Consider the following 21,578-nt stretch of genomic DNA (forward strand, 5'->3'; position numbering starts at 1 on the left):
GCTAGCATACTGATACACACTGATACACACTGATACACAGGTACCGCTAGCACACTGATACACACTGATACACACTGATACACAGGTACTGCTAGCACACTGATACACACTGATACACACTGATACACAGGTACTGCTAGCACACTGATACACACTGACACACACTAATACACAGGTACTGCTAGCACACTGATACACACTGATACACACTGATACACACTGATACACAGGTACTGCTAGCACACTGATACACACTAATACACACTGATACAAACTGATACACAGGTACTGCTAGCACACTGATTCACACTGATACACACTGATACACATTGATACACAGGTACTGCTAGCACACTGATACACACTAATACACACTGATACACAGGTACTGCTAGCACACTGATACACACTGATACACAGGTACTGCTAGCACACTGATACACATGGATACACAGGTACTGCTAGCACACTGATACATACTAATACACACTGATACACAGGTACCGCTAGCACACTGATACACAGGTACTGCTAGCACACTGATACACATGGATACACAGGTACCGCTAGCACACTGATACACACTGATACACAGGTACTGCTAGCATACTGATACACACTGATACACACTGATATACACTGATGCACACTGATACACACTGATACACACTGATGCACACTAATATACACTGATACACAGGTACTGCTAGCACACTCATACACACTAATACACACTGATACACAGGTACCGCTAGCACACTGATACACACTGATACACAGGTACTGCTAGCACACTGATACACACTGATACACAGGTACTGCTAGCATACTGATACACACTGATACACACTGATACACAGGTACGGCTAGCACACTGATACACACTGATACACAGGTACCGCTAGCACACTGATAAACACTGATACACAGGTACTGCTAGCATACTTATACACACTGATACACACTGATACACAGGTACCGCTAGCACACTGATACACACTGATACACACTGATACACAGGTACTGCTAGCACACTGATACACACTGATACACACTGATACACAAGTACTGCTAGCACACTGATACACACTGATACACACTGATACACAGGTACTGCTAGCACACTGATACACACTGATACATTACACACTGATACACAGGTACCGCTAGCACACTGATACACACTGGTACACACTGATACACAGGTACCGCTAGCACACTGATACACACTGATACACACTGATACACAGGTACTGCTAGCACACTGATACACACTGATACACAGGTACTGCTGGCACACTGATACACACTGATACACAGGAACCGCTAGCCCACTGATACACACTGGTCTGAGGCTGAAAACTTTAGTCAGAAACTTAAAATTCCCTCTTTGAATTCAATCTGTCCCCTTGAGAACGCTGAATGTGCAGAAAAAACGTCACTACTTTCACTGACAGGCAGATAAAACCTGTCAAGTTATCCACTGTTTGTTCCTGGTTTTCATTCATTGGCTAAAGCCTGCCTGCCTGCCTGCCTCATAAAAGCAGCATTCAAAAAAGGAAAACGCAAAAGAAAAAAATCGTTATCGTTTCAGTTTTGTTATTTTTTTCAGTTTTATATTGTTTAGCAGTTATCAGGATGGATTAGGATTACAATTGGTTAATCTCACTCATGTAAATATGTATTTTACTTATACACAGTTACTGTAACGTAACCTTTTGTGGTGTGAAAGGGCCATTGTATAAATCAGTTTCGGTTGGATTCCCTCTTTTAATCCACGTTTTCAGGAACTAAGCTATTGAAAAATCGTTGACGGCTGTGGGGGGTTTTAGACCCTGGATTGTGGTCACCCGATAAACACACATCCCATGTCGTCTGAAACTGAGCGACTGGGAGCCGATATCTGAAAAACTGGGATCGAGGCCATAATGTTTTATGCATAATAATGACAATCACCTGACAGCAAGTGACAGCTTTGTTTAGGTTTGTGTTTTCCTGCGTCAGGTCTCCCATATCCTTGTTTTTCTAAACACAAAAAATAACTACAGGTATCCAAATTAATGAGAGACCTGGATTAGTGTAAAAAGACATTTTATGAAATCTGTATTGGAGGATTTTTTGCTGAAAATATTTTATGTCTGACATATTTAAAATAATTTGACTGTGCTCAGTGAGTTTGGACAGTAGACAGAGAATAAAAACATTCTTAAATAGAACTAATCCCTCTGTGAAATCATAATTTAATTTTGTTTAGTTTAAAATGATCTAATATTCATTTATCTGATTTTTTTATTCATACACATTTTATGCCTAAGCGCAAAGTGATAAAAAATAATATAAACATCTGATTTTCAATTATTATTTTTTCTATTGATAGTTATAGAATCATAAATCTTGTTGGCTTGGGAATGTGAATAGAGGCTAAATTTGGAATCATGAAGTGTGTGATTGAAATATTTAGAAAATAAATACTCCAGCGCTGTTCTTTATCATGTAAGCTAGGGTTGGCTAACTTCTCAAAACATGGGGGCCACAGAAGTCGTAAGGGCCACATATAAATGTGTGGCTAATATAATAATATATTTCCTAAAAATGTCCAGTGGAACAGGTCTAGCTTTAGCTAAGATTAATAAAGATAATTATTTCTAGCACTCACTGTTTAATGCCACTTTAAGATGAAGATGCCTATTTATCCACCCTTCAACTTACTTGCATTCGACGGCACCAATGCGCTCGCCTAAGATCGCCTAACATCACTGCCGCAGAAATAAAAACGCTCTCCAAAGTTACCAAAAAAGCTGTCAAAAAGTCGCGCTCCAAGTACGGGGCGATGAGCAGCGGACTGTTGTTAACTAACAGTCATTGATCTTGCTGCTCTTCGGCTTTTTCCCAGCTTTATTGGTATACTGTAACTAAACAGCCACACTATACTACACTGTTTTACCCCTATCCCGCGGCTCCTGGATCCCCCCACAACTAAATAAAGTTATTAATCCCTAAACCGCTGCCACTCTAATAAATTTATTAACCCCTACCCTGCCACTCCCGGAGCCCACCGCCACCTACATTATGTTATTAATCCCTAATCTGCCCCCCCTACACCGCCGCCACCTACATTATGTTATTAACCCCTAATCTGCCCCCCTACACCACCGCCACCTACATTATACTTATTAACCCCTAATCTACCATCCCCAATGTCGCCGCCACTATATTAAATTTATTAATCCCTAAACCTAAGTCTAACCCTAACACCCCTAACTTAAATCTATTTTAAATAAATCTAAATAAAATTCATATCATTACCTAAATTATTCCTATTTAAAACTAAATACTTACCTTTAAAATATACCCTAAGCTAGCTACAATATAACTAATAGTTACATTGTATCTATCTTAGATTTTATTTTATAAGTTTGTATATATTTTAACTAGGCACAATAGTTACTACCTAGCTAAAATAAATACAAAAGTACCTGTAAAATAAAAGTTACAATAATACGTAACACTACACTATAATTAAATAAATTAACTAAATCAAATACAATTACCTAATGTGGCAAACCGCGCCACTTATGAATTATGCAGGAATTGTTATTTAGGCTAATGATTAAAATGTATGTTAAACTGTATGTTACTGTTTAAACTCCCTGCTGTTTCAGTTGGGAAACCCCTTGTAGGGGAGACTGTTTTTAAAAAGTGTTTGTTTGTTTTTTCTGTTGAAGAAATAGTTGTTGACTCCCAAGCTATGTGTCGTCTAGTTCTTGGTGGAAAGGGGTTATTATTACAATTACCAAGAGTAGTTACTTGCTTGTCTCTGCTTACCCAAAAGATATTACAGATCCTACAACCTCTCTGCTACAATTACCAAGAGTAGTTATTTGCTTGTCTCTGCTTACCAAAAAGATATTACAGATCCTACTGCCTCTCTGCTACAATTACCAAGAGTAGTTACTTGCTTGTCTCTGCCTACCCAAAATATATTACAGATCCTACTGCCTCTCTGCTACAACTGGTGGCAAGCGACGGGATTCAAACCGCACAGCAAGTCGTAGGACATGTGATGTATATGAACAGACGGTGAATGGGGACAGATTATACCAGACTAAAGAGAACTGCATTGAAGGAATTACTGGAGGTGAGAGGAATTATTGCCAGCAATAAAACCAAAGCAAGGCTGATTGCAGAGCTCATGGAGGGAGACCGGGTAGCAGGTACGGCTGTACCCATGGCGAACAATGAAACTGAATTCCAAAAAGAGATGCGGACCTGGTTGGCTTTTTTTCTGCTACCCCATTCGGAGGAGCTCCTGACACGGACATCAGCAGACGTACAGGAGTACTTGATGGTGACCCGACAAACCACCCCGAGACCCGGAGAGCGGCTACCAGTACACTCCAGTGCTGGTACAGGGAAAGCTAAGATTCCCTACCATGCATTCAAGGATCATACCGACACAGAGGATATCGATGGGTACCTACAGGACTTTGAGCGATTATGCCAACTGCATAATATTAGTACCGCTGACCAAGTTCCCCTACTGGCTGGCAAGTTATCCGGGCGGGCTGCTGAAGCCTACCACACCATACCAGATGAGGACAGCAGGGACTACCAGAAGGTAAAACAGGCCATCCTGACTAGGTATGCTATTACCCCGGAGGCATACCGACAGCGGTTCTGAGACCTGAAGAAGCTGGAGAAAGATACCCACACTGAGTGTGCGCATCGGCTAACCAGGGCCGCTAAAGGCTGGTTGCAGGCAGCCCAAGTCAAACAGTTGGAAGACCTTTTACAACTCCTGTTGATGGAGCAATTCTTGCAAGGGGTGTCCACTGAATTGCAAAACTGGCTGAGAGATCGAAAACCGTGCACAGTACATACCGCAGCGACCTTGGCCGATGAATACCAAGACGCTCGGGGAGCTCAACGAACACAGCAACGCTCCAGTATTGGCGTCACCCCAACCCCCACTGCAGCTCCCACACCTCTGCTACCCCATACTGGAGGGGGAATCTACCCACCCCCTCCCCGATACCAGACTCGATCAGCTATCCTTGCCATCTTTGTAACCAACAAGGGCACATTCAGAGAGACTGTCCCAGGAACAAGAACCGATCCACCTAGAACAACCAGAACAACTTGTCAAACAACCGGGCAGCTGTACACTGCTACCAGAACAAACCCCAACTACAGACCCAACCTGCAGTCTTCCACGAGGAACCCTTGGGCATCTTACATGAGGTAAACCCAGTACAGGCCGCTTCAGACAACCTACAAAGCCACCGCCAGGTGGTCTATATAGAGGGCCGGCGTGTCCAAGGACTGCATGACTCTGGGGCCACCATAACCTTACTCCGGCAACATTTAGTTTCCACCAATCAACTCACCAGAGACTGTGTCCGGGTCGCCGGGGGAGCCATTAACAAGATTCCCACGGCCAAAGTACACTTGGATTGGGGAGCAGGGTTGGGGAACGTAGAAGTGGGCCTTATGCAAAATTTGCCCTCAGACGTTATTTTGGGCAACAACTTAGGGGAGCTGACTTCAGCGTTTGCACCCCGAACCTTCCCACAAGCAGCACTGCCCATGGTTACCCGACAACAGGCCCGCACCAACGCACTGGCTGATCACTCTGAGGCTCAGGTAAGCAATCACCCCCCTAATGTCTCTTGGGCCCCTCCACTAGAGTTTGGTAGTGAAGTGGCCACTGATCCCTCGTTGCAAGTATATAGGGATAAGGTAGACCAGAATCAGGCGGGGTTGGAAGGAGAAAGGTACGGTTGGGACAAGGGGTTACTGTACAGGTATGCAGAGAAGATAGTGGCTGGATCTATTCCCCTGTCCGTTCAGCAGTTAATAGTACCTCAGAGGTATAGACGAGAACTGCTACGGGTTGCCCACGATATTCCACTGTCAGGCCACCTAGGAGTTATTCGGACGAAGCACCGCCTAACTCAGAATGTCTTTTGGCCAGGGATCACCAAAGATATTAGGCAGTATTGCCAGACGTGTGACACCTGCTAACGAGTAGGGAAAAGAGGAGACCGATATAAGGCGAAGCTACTCTTCCTCCCCATAATAGAGGAGCCTTTTAGTCGAGTGGCGGTGGACCTCCATGGCCCCCTAGCCAAGCCTAGCCCCTTGGGGAAGAGGTATATACTCACGGTCGTGGATTATGCCACCCGATATCCCGAGGCAGTGGCTCTGGCTAATATTCATGCAGAGACCGTGGCGGATGCCCTCATCAGAATCTTCTCCCGCATGGGATTTCCCCGGGAGATTATTTCGGACCGAGACACCCAATTTACGGCCGAGATTACCCACCAGTTGTGGAGAGCATGTGTGGTGAAACCCATTGTAAATTCCGCTTATCACCCCCAGTCTAATGGGCTCTGTGAACGGTTTAATGGAACACTAAAACAGATGCTCCGCACGTTCATGGATGCCCAGAAGAACTGGGAGCGGTTTCTACCCCATTTGCTTTTCGCCTACCGGGAGGTACCTCAGGAGTCCACGGGGTTCTCTCCCTTTGAATTATTATTTGGAAGGAGGGTACGTGGTCCCCTAGACTTAATCCGAGAGCATTGGGAGGGGGAAGTCACTATTGACTGTACTCCTATCGTACCATATGTGCTGGAGTTTAGGGAGCGCCTGGAGGCCCTGACTCGGACCATCCGCTCCAACCTTCAGGCGGCTCAAACCCGTCAGCGCCGTTGGTATGATAGGGGTGCCAGGGACTGCAGTTTTCAGACTGGGCAGAAGGTGCTAATCTTAAAACCGGTCAAAAATGATAAACTGCAGGGCTCCTGGCAGGGCCCATACAAGGTAGTGGAACAAATCTGTGACACCACCTATGTGATCGGCCCATGTACTGGAGCAGGCGGTAGACGCATGCTCCATGTAAATATGTTGAAGCCGTACCATGAACGCGCAGAGGAGGTGAATGCTGCTTGCGCCCCTGCCGCGGACGATGCAGACAGTTTACCTCTTCCCGACCTCCTAGGAATGAAGAACCGGAACGAAGGTCTGGGAGAGGTACAATTGGGTGAGCGGTTAAGTCCTCGGGAACAAGCTCAAATAGCAGAGCTACTGCAGGAAAAGAGAGACACGTTCTCCAACGTGCCTGGATATACTCAACTGGCCACCCATAGGGTAGAAACCCCAGGTCACCTCCCCATGCGTCAACCTCCTTACCGCATACCAGAATCGGTGAGAGAACATATGCGGAAGGAGATTGACGAGATGCTACAGTTAGGAGTGATTGAGCACTCGGACAGCCCCTGGGCCTCGCCGGTAGTTCTAGTGCCAAAGCAGGACGGCACGACCTGCTTCTGCGTAGACTACCGGAAACTTAATGATAAAACCGTCTCTGATGCCTACCCTATGCCCCGGATAGATGAGCTCCTAGATAAAATGGCTTGAGGCCAGTACCTCACCACCATAGATCTGTGTAAGGGGTACTGGCAGATCCCACTAGCCGAGGATGCCATCCCCAAATCAGCGTTCGTCACCCCATTAGGCCTGTACCAATTCAAGGTCATGCCATTCGGGATGAAGAATGCTCCGGCTACTTTCCAGTGAATGGTAGATCGGCTACTGGATGGGTCCCAAGAGTACGCATGCGCCTATTTAGATGACATAGCTATATTTAGCAGCTCCTGGGACGAGCATTTGAACCATATAGGAGCGATCCTAGATTGCATTAGGGAGGCAGGATTAACCCTTAAGCCTAGCAAATGTCATATAGAGATGGCGGAGGTCCAGTACCTAGGGCACCGAGTAGGTAGCGGGCAGCAGAAGCCCGAACCGGCCAAGGTTGAGGCCATAGCCAAGTGGCCCACTCCCCGTACCTAGACCCAAGTGTTAGCCTTTCTAGGTATCGCAGGCTATTATAGGAAGTTTGTACCTAATTATAGTACCCTAGCCAAACCCCTCACTGACCTCATCCGTAAAAACCTTCCTAAGATTGTTACCTGGAGCCCAGAGTGGGAACAAGCATTCCAAGAACTGAAAAACGCTTTCGTAAATGCCCCTATCCTTGCTGCCCCGGATCCAACTAAATGCTTTCTCGTCCATACAGACGCTTCTATGTTTGGATTGGGAGCCGTGCTGAGCCAAGTCGGGGCTGATGGCAGCGAGCATCCTGTGGCCTACCTAAGCAGGAAACTGTTACCCCGAGAAGTTAGCTATGCCGCCATCAAAAAGGAATGCCTGGCCGTGGTGTGAGCCCTCAAGAAACTTCAGCCATATCTATATGGACAACAATTTTCCCTGCTCACCGATCACAACCCGTTGGTGTGGCTGAACAGGGTATTCAGAGACAATGCCCGGCTGTTGCGCTGGAGTTTGGCGCTGCAGCCGTTTGACTTAACAATCCATTACCGACCTGGGAAGCAAAACGGCAATGCCGACGGGTTGTCCAGACAAACTGAACTTGAACCTTGATCTGTGAACACTCCTCCGGACCTCCCCAAGCCAATCCGTTGGGATCAGACTGGGTATGCTGGTTTGGTTCTGGGGGAGCATTGTGGCAAACCTCGCCACTTATGTACTATGCAGGAATTGTTATACTTATTAACCCCTAATCTACCATCCCCAACGTCGCCGCCACTATATTAAATTTATTAATCCCTAAACCTAAGTCTAACCCTAACACCCCTAACTTAAATCTATTTTAAATAAATCTAAATAAAATTCATATCATTACCTAAATTATTCCTATTTAAAACTAAATACTTACCTATAAAATATACCCTAAGCTAGCTACAATATAACTAATAGTTACATTGTATCTATCTTAGATTTTATTTTATAAGTTTGTATTTATTTTAACTAGGCACAATAGTTAATACCTAGCTAAAATAAATACAAAAGTACCTGTAAAATAAAAGTTACAATAATACGTAACACTACACTATAATTAAATAAATTAACTAAATCAAATACAATTACCTAATGTGGCAAACCTCGCCACTTATGAACTATGCAGGAATTGTTATTTAGGCTAATGGTTAAAATGTATGTTAAACTGTATGTTAATTTTTAAACTCCCTGCTGTTTCAGTTGGGAAACCCCTTGTAGGGGAGACTGTTTTTAAAAAGTGTTTGTTTGTTTTTTCTGTTGAAGGAATAGTTGTTGACTCCCAAGCTATGTGTCATCTAGTTCTTGGTGGAAAGGGGTTATTATTACAATTTGCAAGAGTAGTTACTTGCTTGTCTCTGCTTACCCAAAAGATATTACAGATCCTACTACCTCTCTGCTACAATTACCAAGAGTAGTTATTTGCTTGTCTCTGCTTACCAAAAAGATATTACAGATCCTACTGCCTCTCTGCTACAATTACCAAGAGTAGTTACTTGCTTGTCTCTGCCTACCTAAAATATATTACAGATCCTACTGCCTCTCTGCTACACCTAAATTAAATTAAATTATCTAAAGTACTAAAAACCCCCACTAAATTACAGAAAATAAAAAACAAATTACAGATATTTAAACTAATTACACCTAATCTAATAGCCCTATCAGAATAAAAAAAGCTTCACCAAAATAAAAAAAACCTAGCCTAAACCCTAAACTACCAATAGACCTTAAAAGGGCCTTTTGCGGGGCATTGCCCCGAAGGAATCAGCTCTTTTACTTTGAAAAAAAAATACAAACAACCCCCCAACAGTAAACCCCACCACCCACACAACCAACCCCCCCCAAAAAAACTAACTAAAAAACCTAAGCTCCCCACTGCCCTGAAAAGGGCATTTGGATGGGCATTGCCCTTAAAAGGGCAGTTAACTCTTTTGCGGCCCAAAGCCCTAACCTAAAAATAAAACCCACCCAATACACCCTTAAAAAAACCTAACACTAACCCCCTGAAGATCGACTTACCGGGAGACATCTTCATCCAAGCCGGGCGAAGTGGTCCTCCAGACAGGCAGAAGTCTTCATCCAAGCCGGGCAGAAGTGGTCCTCCAGACGGCAGAAGTCTTCATCCAGACGGCATCTTCTATCTTCATCCATCCAGCGCGGAGCGGGTCCATCTTCAAGACATCCGATTCAGAGCATCCTCTTCTGCCGACGACTACCCGACGAATGAAGGTTCCTTTAAGTGACGTCATCCAAGATGGCGTCCCAATAGGATTTTTTCTACCTTAATTCCGATTGGCTGATAGAATTCTATGAGCCAATCAGAATCTAAGGGATGCCATCTTGGATGACGTCACTTAAAGGAACCTTCATTCATCGGGTAGTCGTCGAAAGAAGAGGATTCTCCGCGTCAGATGTCTTGAAGATGGACCCGCTCCGTGTCATCTGGATGAAGATAGAAGATGCCGTCTGGATGAAGACTTCTGCCATCTGGAGGACCACTTCTGCCTGGCTTGGATGAAGACTTCTGCCCGTCTGGATGACCACTTCTGCCCGGCTTGGATGAAGACTTCTGCCCTGTCTGGAGGACCACTTCACCCGGCTTGGATGAAGTCGATCTTCAGGGGGTTAGTGTTAGGTTTTTTTAAGGGTGTATTGGGTGGGTTTTATTTTTAGGTTAGGGCTTTGGGCAATAAAAGAGCTAACTGCCTTTTTAAGGGCAATGCCCACCCAAATGCCCTTTTCAGGGCAATGGGGAGTTTAGGTTTTTTTAGTTAGGGTTTTATTTGGGGGGTTGGTTGTGTGGGTGGTGGGTTTTACTGTTGGGGGGTTGTTTGTATTTTTTTTTTCTCCAGGTAAAAGAGCTGATTACTTTGGGGCAATGCTCCGCAAATGTCCCTTTTAAGGGATATTGGTAGTTTAGTTTAGGCTAGGGTTTTTTTATGGGGGGGGGGGCTTTTTTATTTTGATAGGGTTATTAGATTAGGTGTAATTAGTTTAAATATCTGTAATTTGTTTTTTATTTTCTGTAATTTAGTTTTTGTTTTTTTGTACTTTAGATAATTTAATTAAATTTAGGTAATTGTATTTAATTTAGTTAATTTATTTAATTATAGTGTAGTGTTAGGTGTTATTGTAACTTAGGTTAGGTTTTATTTTACAGGTACTTTTGTATTTATTTTAGCTAGGTAGTTATTAAATAGTTAATAACTATTTAGTAACTATTCTACCTAGTTAAAATAAATACAAACTTGCCTGTAAAATAAAAATAAACCCTAAGCTAGATACAATGTAACTATTAGTTATATTGTAGCTAAATTAGGGTTTATTTTATAGGTAAGTATTTAGTTTTAAATAGGAATAATTTAGGTAATGATAGGAATTTTAGTTAGATTTATTTAAATTATATTTAAGTTAGGGGATCCTAGGGTTAGACTTAGGTTTAGGGGTTAATAAATTTAATATAATAGTGGCGACGTTGAGGATGGCAGATTAGGGGTTATTAAGTATAATGTAGGTGGCGATGTCGGGGCAGAAGATTAGGGGTTAATTTGTATAATGTAGGTGGCGGCGATGACGGGGAAGGCAGATTAGGGGTTAATAAGTATAATGTAGGTGGCGGCGATGTCAGGGGTGGAAGATTAGGGGTTAATAAGTATAATGTAGGTGGCGGCGGTGGCGGCAGACTAGGGGTTAATAAGTATAATGTAGGTGGCGGTGGTGGCGGATGGCAGATTAGGGGTTAATAAGTATAATGTAGGTGGCAGCAGTGGCGGGGCAGCAGATTAGGGGTTAATAAGTATAATGTAGGTGGTGGCAGTGTCGGGGCGGCAGATTAGGGGTGTTTAGACTCGGGGCTTATGTTAGGGTGTTAGGTGTAAACATAACTTTTATTCTCCCATAGGAATCAATGGGATATCGGGCAGCAGCGAACATAAGCTTTCGCTGCTTTCAGACTCCCATTGATTCCTATGGCATCCGCGGCCTCCAGGGCGGCGGATTGAAAAACCAGGTACGCTGGGCCAGAATAGTGCCGAGCGTACCTGGTAGAATTTTGATAACTAACAAAAGTAGTCAGATAGTGCTGAATTTGCATTCGGAACATCTGTAGTGACATAAGTATCGATTTGTGTCAGACTGAGACCGGCGGATCGTATGTTACGTCACAAAATTCTACTTTTGCTGGTCTGTAGGCTTTGATAAATAAGGAGAATCAAGCTCTCCTCAATTACGCTGCGGAATTCCAGCATATTTGCGGTTGACGGCTTGATAAATAGAGGCCGAAGACTGAAATTACCTTTTCCTTGATGTGATTTAGTTTGATATTAGAGTCACACAGGACATTTTGCCTGAAGCCTTAGACCCCTTACTCTCTCTCTATAATCATAGTATATATGCGGAATCTGTTGGCGCTCTACAAATACCTGATAATAATAATATATATAAATATAAAACTAAGATTTCTAGTGTTTTAGAGGCAGTTTGAGCTTCAATAAAAATGTTTCTGAACATGTAAAAGTAAAAACATTTCAAAATTGTATTTGTATTAAACATATGTTCCAATGGTAGAAACAGCGCTTTATTTTAGGAGATACTGAGATGTGGGCGCTGTTTTGATTAGCCAGTGAACAATCTGTACCTAGGGTTGAGTTATACACAAACACATATTTCTGGATAGTTTTATTACCATTTGAAACCACCTAAATTAAAGGGATACTAAACCCAATTTTTTTTCTTTTATGATTCAGATAGATTAGGCAATTTTAAGCAACTTTCTAATTTACTCTTATTATAGATTTGTCTTCGTTCACTTGCTATCTTTATTTGGAAAAACAGGAATTCGAAGCTAAGGAGATGGCCCACTTTTGCTTCAGCACCCTGTATAGTGCTTGCTCTTTGGTGGCTACATTTAGCCACCAATCAGCAAGCGCAACCCAGATCCGATTCCTAAACCAAAAATGTTCCGGCTTCTAAGCTTTACATTCTTACTTTTCAAATAAAGATAGCAAGACAACAAAGCAACATTGATAGAGTAAATTAGAAAGTTTGCATAAATAATAAGATTGAAGCGCTCAACCTGGGAACGAACAATAGCATAATAGCTTGTTCTATGGCTAGTTACCACCCAATAAGCAGCCTCTTTTTGCTCAACTTGTGCCTTTCACAGAGAAGAACTTTCCTGTAGCATATCAGTCTGATCCTGACTTAACAGTACAGTCCAGCCCCGAAATACCAGGCAATCCCTCTCTGAACGAGAGAAACGGCAAAACCCCAGACGTACGTTTCGCCCTATTGTGCGCCTCGTCATTGAGGTGCAGCCATATCCCTCTAGGCACACTGGGCAACGGGTCCACGTCTGGATTCCCACATCACACTTAGGGAGACTTCCCTAAGTGTCATAATTGCATAAATAAAAAGAGAGAAGCGCTCAACCTGGGAAAGAACAATAGTATAATAGCTTGTTCTATGGCTAGTTACCACCCTAGAAGCAGCCTCTTTTTGCTCAACGTGTGCCTTTCACAGAGAATAACTTTCCTCTAGAATATCAGTCTGATCCTGACTTCACAGTACAGTCCAGTCCCGAAATACCAGGCAATCCCTCTCTGAACAAGAGAAACAGCAAAACCCCAGACGTACGTTTTGGCCTAGTGTGGGCCTCATCAGTGAGATGCAGTCATATCCCTCTAGGCACACTGAGCAAAGGGTCCATGTCTGGATTCCGGCATCACACTTAGGTAGACTTCCCTAAGAGTCATAATTTGCATAAATAAAAAGAGGAAGTACTCAACCTGGGATTGAACAATAGAATAATAGCTTGTTCTATGGCTAGTTACCACCCTAGAAGCAGCCTCTTTTTGCTTAACGTGTGCCTTTCACAGAGAAGAACTTTCCTCTAGAATATCAGTCTAATCCTTACTTAACAGTACAGTCCAGTCCCGAAATACCAGGCAATCCCTCTCTGAACGAGAGAAACGGCAAAACACCAGACACACGTTTTGTCTAAAACTGCATGCTCTGGGGGGTAGTTATCAAGCCGTCAACCTCAAATACGCTGGAATTCCGCAGCGTATTTGTGGCGAGGCTGATTCGCCTTAGTTATCAAAGGCTTCAGACCGGCAAAAGTAGAATTTTGTGACGTAAACTTCGATCCGCCGGACTCCGTCCGACACAGATCGATTCTTACGTCACTCCAGACGTTCCGCACACAAGTACGGCACAATCTGACTACTTTTGCTAGTTATCAAAAAACTAGCAGGTACGCTCGGCACTTTTACGGCCCAGCATACCTGGTTTTCAAACCGCCACCCTGGAGGCGGCGGATCCCATAGCGAATGTACAAGTTCGCTGCTGACAGACATCCCATTGATTTCTATGGGAGCTGTCTACACCTAACACCCTAACATGTACCCTGAGTCTAAACACCACTAATCTGTCCCCCCTACACCGCCGCAACTAAATAAAATGATTAACCCCTAAACCGCCTCTCCCGGAGCCCACCGCAAGCTACTCTATACCTATTAACCCCTAAACCGCCGCTCCCTGACCCTGCCGCAACTATAATAAGTGTATTAACCCCTAAATCGCCGCTCCCTGACCCTGCCGCAACCTATATTAAATTTATTAACCCCTATCCTGCCCCCATACACCGTCAACACCTATAATACATTTTTTAACCCCTATCCTGCCCCCCACTACACCGCCGCCACTGTAATAAAATTATTAACCCCTAAACCTAAGTCTAACACTAACCCTAACACCCCCCTAACTTAAATATTAATTAAATAAATCTAAATAATATTTCTATTATTAACTAAGTTAATCCTATTTAAAACTAAATACTTACCTATAAAATAAACCCTAATATAGCTACAATATAAATAATAATTATATTGTAGCTATGTTAGGATTTATTTTTATTTTACAGGCACCTTTCAATTTATTTTAACTAGGTACAATAGCTATTAAATAGTTATTAACTATTTAATAGCTTACCTAGCTAAAATAAAGAGATATTTACCTGTAAAATAAAAACTAACCTAAGTTACAATTACACCTAACACTACACTATACTTTAATAAATTATTCCTATTTAAAACTAAATACTTACCTGTAAAATAAACCCTAAGGCCTAGATTTGGAGTTTGGCGGTAGCCGTGAAAACCAGCGTTAGAGGCTCCTAATGCTGGTTTTAGGCTACCGCCGGTATTTGGAGTCAGTCAGGAAAGGGTCTAACGCTCACATTTCAGCCGCGACTTTTCCATACCGCAGATCCCCTTACGTCAATTGCGTATCCTATCTTTTCAATGGGATCTTTCTAACTCCGGTATTTAGTGTCATGGCTGAAGTGAGCGTTAGAATTCTAACGACAAAACTCCAGCCGCAGAAAAAAGTCAGTAGTTAAGAGCTTTCTGGGCTAACGCCGGTTCATAAAGCTCTTAACTACTGTGCTCTAAAGTACACTAACACCCATAAACTACCTATGTACCCCTAAACCGAGGTCCCCCCACATCGCCGCCACTCGATTAAATATTTTTAACCCCTAATCTGCCGACCGCCACCTACGTTATACTTATGTACCCCTAATCTGCTGCCCCTAACACCGCCGACCCCTATATTATATTTATTAACCCCTAACCTGCCCCCCACAACGTCGCCGCCAGCTACCTACAATAATTAACCCCTAATCTGCCGACCGCCACCTACGTTATCCTTATGTACCCCTAATCTGCTGCCCCTAACACCGCCGACCCCTATATTATATTTATTAACCCCTAATCTGCCCCCCTCAACGTCGCCTCCACCTACCTACACTTATTAACCCCTAATCTGCCGAGCGGACCGCACCGCTACTATAATAAAGTTATTAACCTCTAATCCGCCTCACTCCCGCCTCACTAACCCTATAATAAATAGTATTAACCCCTAATCTGTCCTCCCTAACATCGCCGACACCTAACTTCAAACATTAACCCCTAATCTGCCGACTGGAGCTCACCGCTATTCTAATAAATGTATTAACCCCTAAAGCTAAGTCTAACCCTAAGACTAACACCCCCCTAAGTTAAATATAATTAAAATCTAACGAAATAAATTAACTCTTATTAAATAAATTATTCCTATTTAAAGCTAAATACTTACCTGTAAAATAAATCCTAATATAGCTACAATATAAATTATATTTATATTATAGCTATTTTAGGATTTATATTTATTTTACAGGTAACTTTGTATTTATTTTAACCAGGTACAATAGCTAAAATAGTTAAAATAATTACAAAATTACCTGTACAATAAATCCTAACCTAAGTTACAATTAAACCTAACACTACACTATCAATAAATTAATTAAATAAAATACCTACAATTACCTACAATTAAACCTAACACTACACTATCAATACATTAATTAAATACAATATCTACAAATAAATACAATGAAATAAACTAACTAAAGTACAAAAAATAAAAAAGAACTAAGTTACAAAAAATAAAAAAATATTTACAAACATCAGAAAAATATTACAACAATTTTAAACTAATTACACCTACTCTAAGCCCCCTAATAAAATAACAAAGACCCCCAAAATAAAAAAAATGCCCTACCATATTCTAAATTACTAAAGTTCAAAGCTCTTTTACCTTACCAGCCCTGAACAGGGCCCCTTGCGGGGCATGCCCCAAAGAATTCAGCTCTTTTGCCTGTAAAAAAAACACATACAATACCCCCCCCCAACATTACAACACACCACCCACATACCCCTAATCTACCCCAAAACCCTCTTAAATAAACCTAACACTAAGCCCCTTCCTACCTTATCTTCACCATACCAGGTTCACTGATCGATCCAGAAGAGCTCCTCCGATGTCCTGATCCAAGCCCAAGCAGGGGGCTGAAGATGTCCATGATCCGGCTTAAGTCATCATCCGAGCGGGAGCTGAAGAGGTCCATGATCCGGCTGAAGTCATCATCCAAGCGGGAGCTGAAGAGGTCCATGATCCGGCTGAAGTCTTCTATCAATGGCATCTTCAATCTTCTTTCTTCCGGATCCATCTTGAAGACCTCCGATGCGGAACATCCTGCTGGCCCGACGGACTACCAACGAATGAAGGCTCCTTTAAGGGACGTCATCCAAGATGGCGTCCCTCGAATTCCAATTGGCTTATAGGATTCTATCAGCCAATCGGAATTAAGGTAGGAAAATTCTGATTGGCTGATGGAATCAGCCAATCAGAATCAAGTTCAATCCAATTGGCCAATCCGATCAGCCAATCAGATTGAGCTCACATTCTATTGGCTGATCGGAACAGCCAATAGAATGCGAGCTCAATCTGATTGGCTGATTGGATCAGCCAATCGGATTGAACTTGAATCTGATTGGCTGATTCCATCAGCCAATCAGATTTTTCCTACCTTAATTCCGATTGGCTGATAGAATCCTATCAGCCAATCGGAATTGAAGGGACACCATCTTGGATGACGTCCCTTAAAGGAGCCTTCATTCATCGGTAGTTCGTCGGGAAAGAAGGATGTTCCACGTCGGCGGGATGAAGATTCAAGACCCGGCTTCGAAGATGACCTCGCCCGGATAGAAGACTTCTTCAGCGCCTCTTGGAAGATGACCTCGCCCGGATGGAAGATTTCTTCAGCGCCGCTTGGAGGATCACTTCATCGGATGGAAGATTTCTTCAGCGCCCCTTGGATGATCACTTCTGCCGGTCCGGATGTCCTCTTCAGTTCCATTGGTGGCTCGGCTGAGTGAAGACAACTAAAGGTAGGATGATCTTCAGGGGATTAGTGTTAGGTTATTTTAAGGGGGGTTTGGGTTAGATTAGGGGTATGTGGGTGGTGGGTTTTAATGTTGGGGGGGGTTGTATTTTTCTTTTACAGGCAAAAGAGCTGAACTCTTTGGGGCATGCCCCCACAAAAGGCCCTTTTAAGGGCTGGTAAGGTAAAAGAGCTTTGAACTTTTTTAATGTAGAATAGGGTAGGGCATTTTTTATTTTGGGGGGGGTTTGTTATTTTATTAGGGGGCTTAGATTAGGTGTAAGTAGCTTAAAATTGTTGTAATATTTTTTTAAATGTTTGTAACTTATTTTTTTTTATTTTTTGTAACTTAGCTTTTTTTATTTTTTGTACTTTAGTTAGTTTATGTAATTGTATTTAATTGTAGTTATTTGTAGGTTATTTATTTAATTAATTTAATGATAGTGTAGTATTAGGTTTAATTGTAACTTAGGTTAGGATTTATTTTACAGGTAAATTTCAGTTTATTTTAGATAGGTAAGCTATTAAATAGTTAATAACTATTTAATAGCTATTGTACCTAGTTAAAATAAATTGAAAGGTGCCTGTAAAATAAAAATAAATCCTAAGATAGCTACAATATAATTATTATTTATATTGTAGCTATATTATGGTTTATTTTATAGGTAAGCATTTAGTTTTAAATAGGATTAACTTAGTTAATAATAGAAATATTATTTAGATTTATTTAATTAATATTTAAGTTAGGGGGGTGTTAGGGTTAGTGTTAGACTTAGGTTTAGGGGTTAAAAATTTTATTACAGTGGCGGCGGTGTAGTGGGGGGCAGGATAGGGGTTAATAAATTTATTATAGGTGGCGATGGTGTAGGGGGGGCAGGATAGGGGTTAATAAATTTAATATAGGTTGCGGCGGGTTCAGGGAGCGGCGGTTTAGGGGTTAAACTATTTATTTATTTGTGGCGAGGTGCGGGATCAGCAGGATAGGGGTTAATAAATTTGTTATAGAGGGCGACGGTATAGGGGGGGCAGGATAGGAGTTACTAGGTATAATGTAGGTGGCAGCGGTGTCCGGGAGCGGCGGTTTAGGGGTTAATACATTTATAAGACTTGCGGCGGGGTCTAGGAGCGGCGGTTTAGGGGTTAATACATTTATAAGACTTGCGGCAGGGTCTAGGAGCGGCGGTTTAGGGGTTAGTAACTTTATTTAGTTGCGGGGGGGCTCCGGGGGCGCCGGTATAGGGGTAGAACAGTTTAGTTTAGTGTGGTTGCTTAGTGACAGGCTAGCAAGAAAGCTGTCAAACAGCCGAAGAGAAGCGAGATCAGATGAGTGATAACTCTCACAGTCCGCTGCTCATCGCCCCGTGGCTTTTTGACAGCTTTACTTGATAACTTAGGCGTATTTTTTCAGGTCCGCGGTGGCGAAGGTAGGCGAGCTTAGGCGGGCGTATTGGGACGGCGAAGGCAGGAAAGTTGACACGTTGATAACTACCCCCCCATATCTGAATCATGAAAGAAAAAAATTGGGTTTTGTATCCCCTTAAACTCTTTTTTTTCACATAAAAATATTCCTGTGTTTAATTCTGTATTCACGGTTAAAATGTTTTCAGTCAACTTAAACTATCGCTACACCTCTGTAAATTCACAATATACAATACGTTTTCCTAACCACAGTAATATGACATTGCTTTATGTTTTAGAACTGCTCTCATTTTTGCAGCGTTCTTCTCACCTTGGGATGCTATGTGATATGTCATTGACTGACCTAAGTTCAAGTAGCAAACAGCAGACAATTTAATAGATCACAGTCATTGTATTCGTACAGCCAGATCTATTTGTAATCTGAATAAAGCAAATGGGAGCTGCTTTCTATGACACCGATAGTTTATCTGTTGCTGCCTGCGGCGCACAAATTTACTGTAATTGTTCTACAACATGAATCTTTGCATCATCTCCCAGAACACACTGCACTGCTGCACAGTGGTTTATTCCACATATCAGAAGCTTTAAAGCAGCCCAGAGTTTTGGGATTTCAGAGCGGTAGAGAATAAGGACAGAGAGTAACAGAGGCAGAATTGTATTCATTGTACTATATGTAAAGAAATATAAAGAGGCATTAGGCCTGTATATCTGTAATTCAGTACTGCACTTTTCACCACTACCAATTTGTTAGCACACTTTTAAAGATTTTACAATTCAATAGCAGTTCAGGGATATACCCTTAAAAAATGTGGTGGAATCCTCCTGTTCTCCTCTGCTGTGGCCAATTATGGAAAAAAGGTAAATTAGCTCATGCTCTAACCTAGCAATTCATTATGTAGTAGGTTCTTTTTCTTTTTAATTAAAGGTATAGGGGGGTAGTTATCAACGTGTCAACTTTCCTGCCTTCGCCGGCCCAATACGCCCGCCTAAGCTCGCCTACCTTCGCCGCCGCGGACCTGAAAAAATACGCCTAAGTTATCAAAAAAAGCTGTCAAAAAGCCGTGGGGCGATGAGCAGCGGACTGTGAGAGTTATCACTCATCCGATCTCGCTGCTCTTCGGCTGTTTGACAGCTTTCTTGCTAGCCTGTCACTAAGCACTCACACTAAACTACACTGTTCTACCCCCTATACCGGCTCCCCCGGAGCCCCCCGCAACTAAATAAAGTTACTAATCCCTAAACCGCCGCTTCTAGACCCTGCCGCAAGTCTTATAAATGTATTAACCCCTAAACCGCCGCTCCCGGACACCGCTGCCACCTACATTATACCTAGTAACCCCTATTCTAACCCCCTATACCGTCGCCCTCTATAATAAAGTTATTAACCCCTATCCTGCTGATCCCACACCTCGCCGCAAATAAATAAATAGTTTAACCCCTAAACCGCCGCTCCCTGAACCCGCCGCAACCTATATTAAATTTATTAACCCCTATCCTGCCCCCCCTACACCGTCGCCACCTATAATAAATTTATTAACCCCTATCCTGCCCCCCACTACACCGCCGCCACTGTAATAAAATTATTAACCCCTAAACCTAAGTCTAACACTAACCCTAACACCCCCCTAACTTAAATATTAATTAAATAAATCTAAATCATATTTCTATTATTAACTAAGTTAATCCTATTTAAAACTAAATACTTACCTATAAAATAAACCCTAATATAGCTACAATATAAATAATAATTATATTGTAGCTATCTTAGGATTTATTTTTATTTTACAGGTACCTTTCAATTTATTTTAACTAGATACAATAGCTATTACATAGTTATTAACTATTTAATAGCTTACCTAGCTAAAATAAAGAGAAATTTAACTGTAAAATAAAAACTAACCTAAGTTACAATTACACCTAACACTACACTATACTTTAATAAATTATTCCCATTTAAAACTAAATACTTACCTGTAAAATAAACCCTAAGATAGCTACAATATAATTAATAATTACATTGTAGCTATTTTAGGATTTATATTTATTTTATAGGTAACTTTGTATTTATTTTAGCTAGTTAGAATAGTTATTAAATAGTTATTAACTATTTAATAACTACCTAGCTAAAAGAAATACAAAATTACCTGTAAAATAAATCCTGACCTACACTATCATTAAATAAATTAAATAAACTACCTACAAATAACTACAATTAAATACAATTACATAAACTAACTAAAGTACAAAAAAAAAAAAAAGAGAAGTTACAAAAAATAAAAAAAATAATTTACAAACATTTAAAAACATATTACAACAATTTTAAGCTACTTACACCTAATCTAAGCCCCCTAATAAAATAACAAACCCCCCCAAAATAAAAAAATGCCCTACCCTATTCTACATTAAAAAAGTTCAAAGCTCTTTTACCTTACCAGCCCTTAAAAGGGCCTTTTGTGGGGGCATGCCCCAAAGAGTTCAGCTCTTTTGCCTGTAAAAGAAAAATACAAAACCCCCCACATTAAAACCCACCACCCAC

Source organism: Bombina bombina, chromosome 4 (genome assembly GCF_027579735.1).
Source record: "Bombina bombina isolate aBomBom1 chromosome 4, aBomBom1.pri, whole genome shotgun sequence".
Lineage (NCBI taxonomy): Eukaryota > Metazoa > Chordata > Amphibia > Anura > Bombinatoridae > Bombina > Bombina bombina.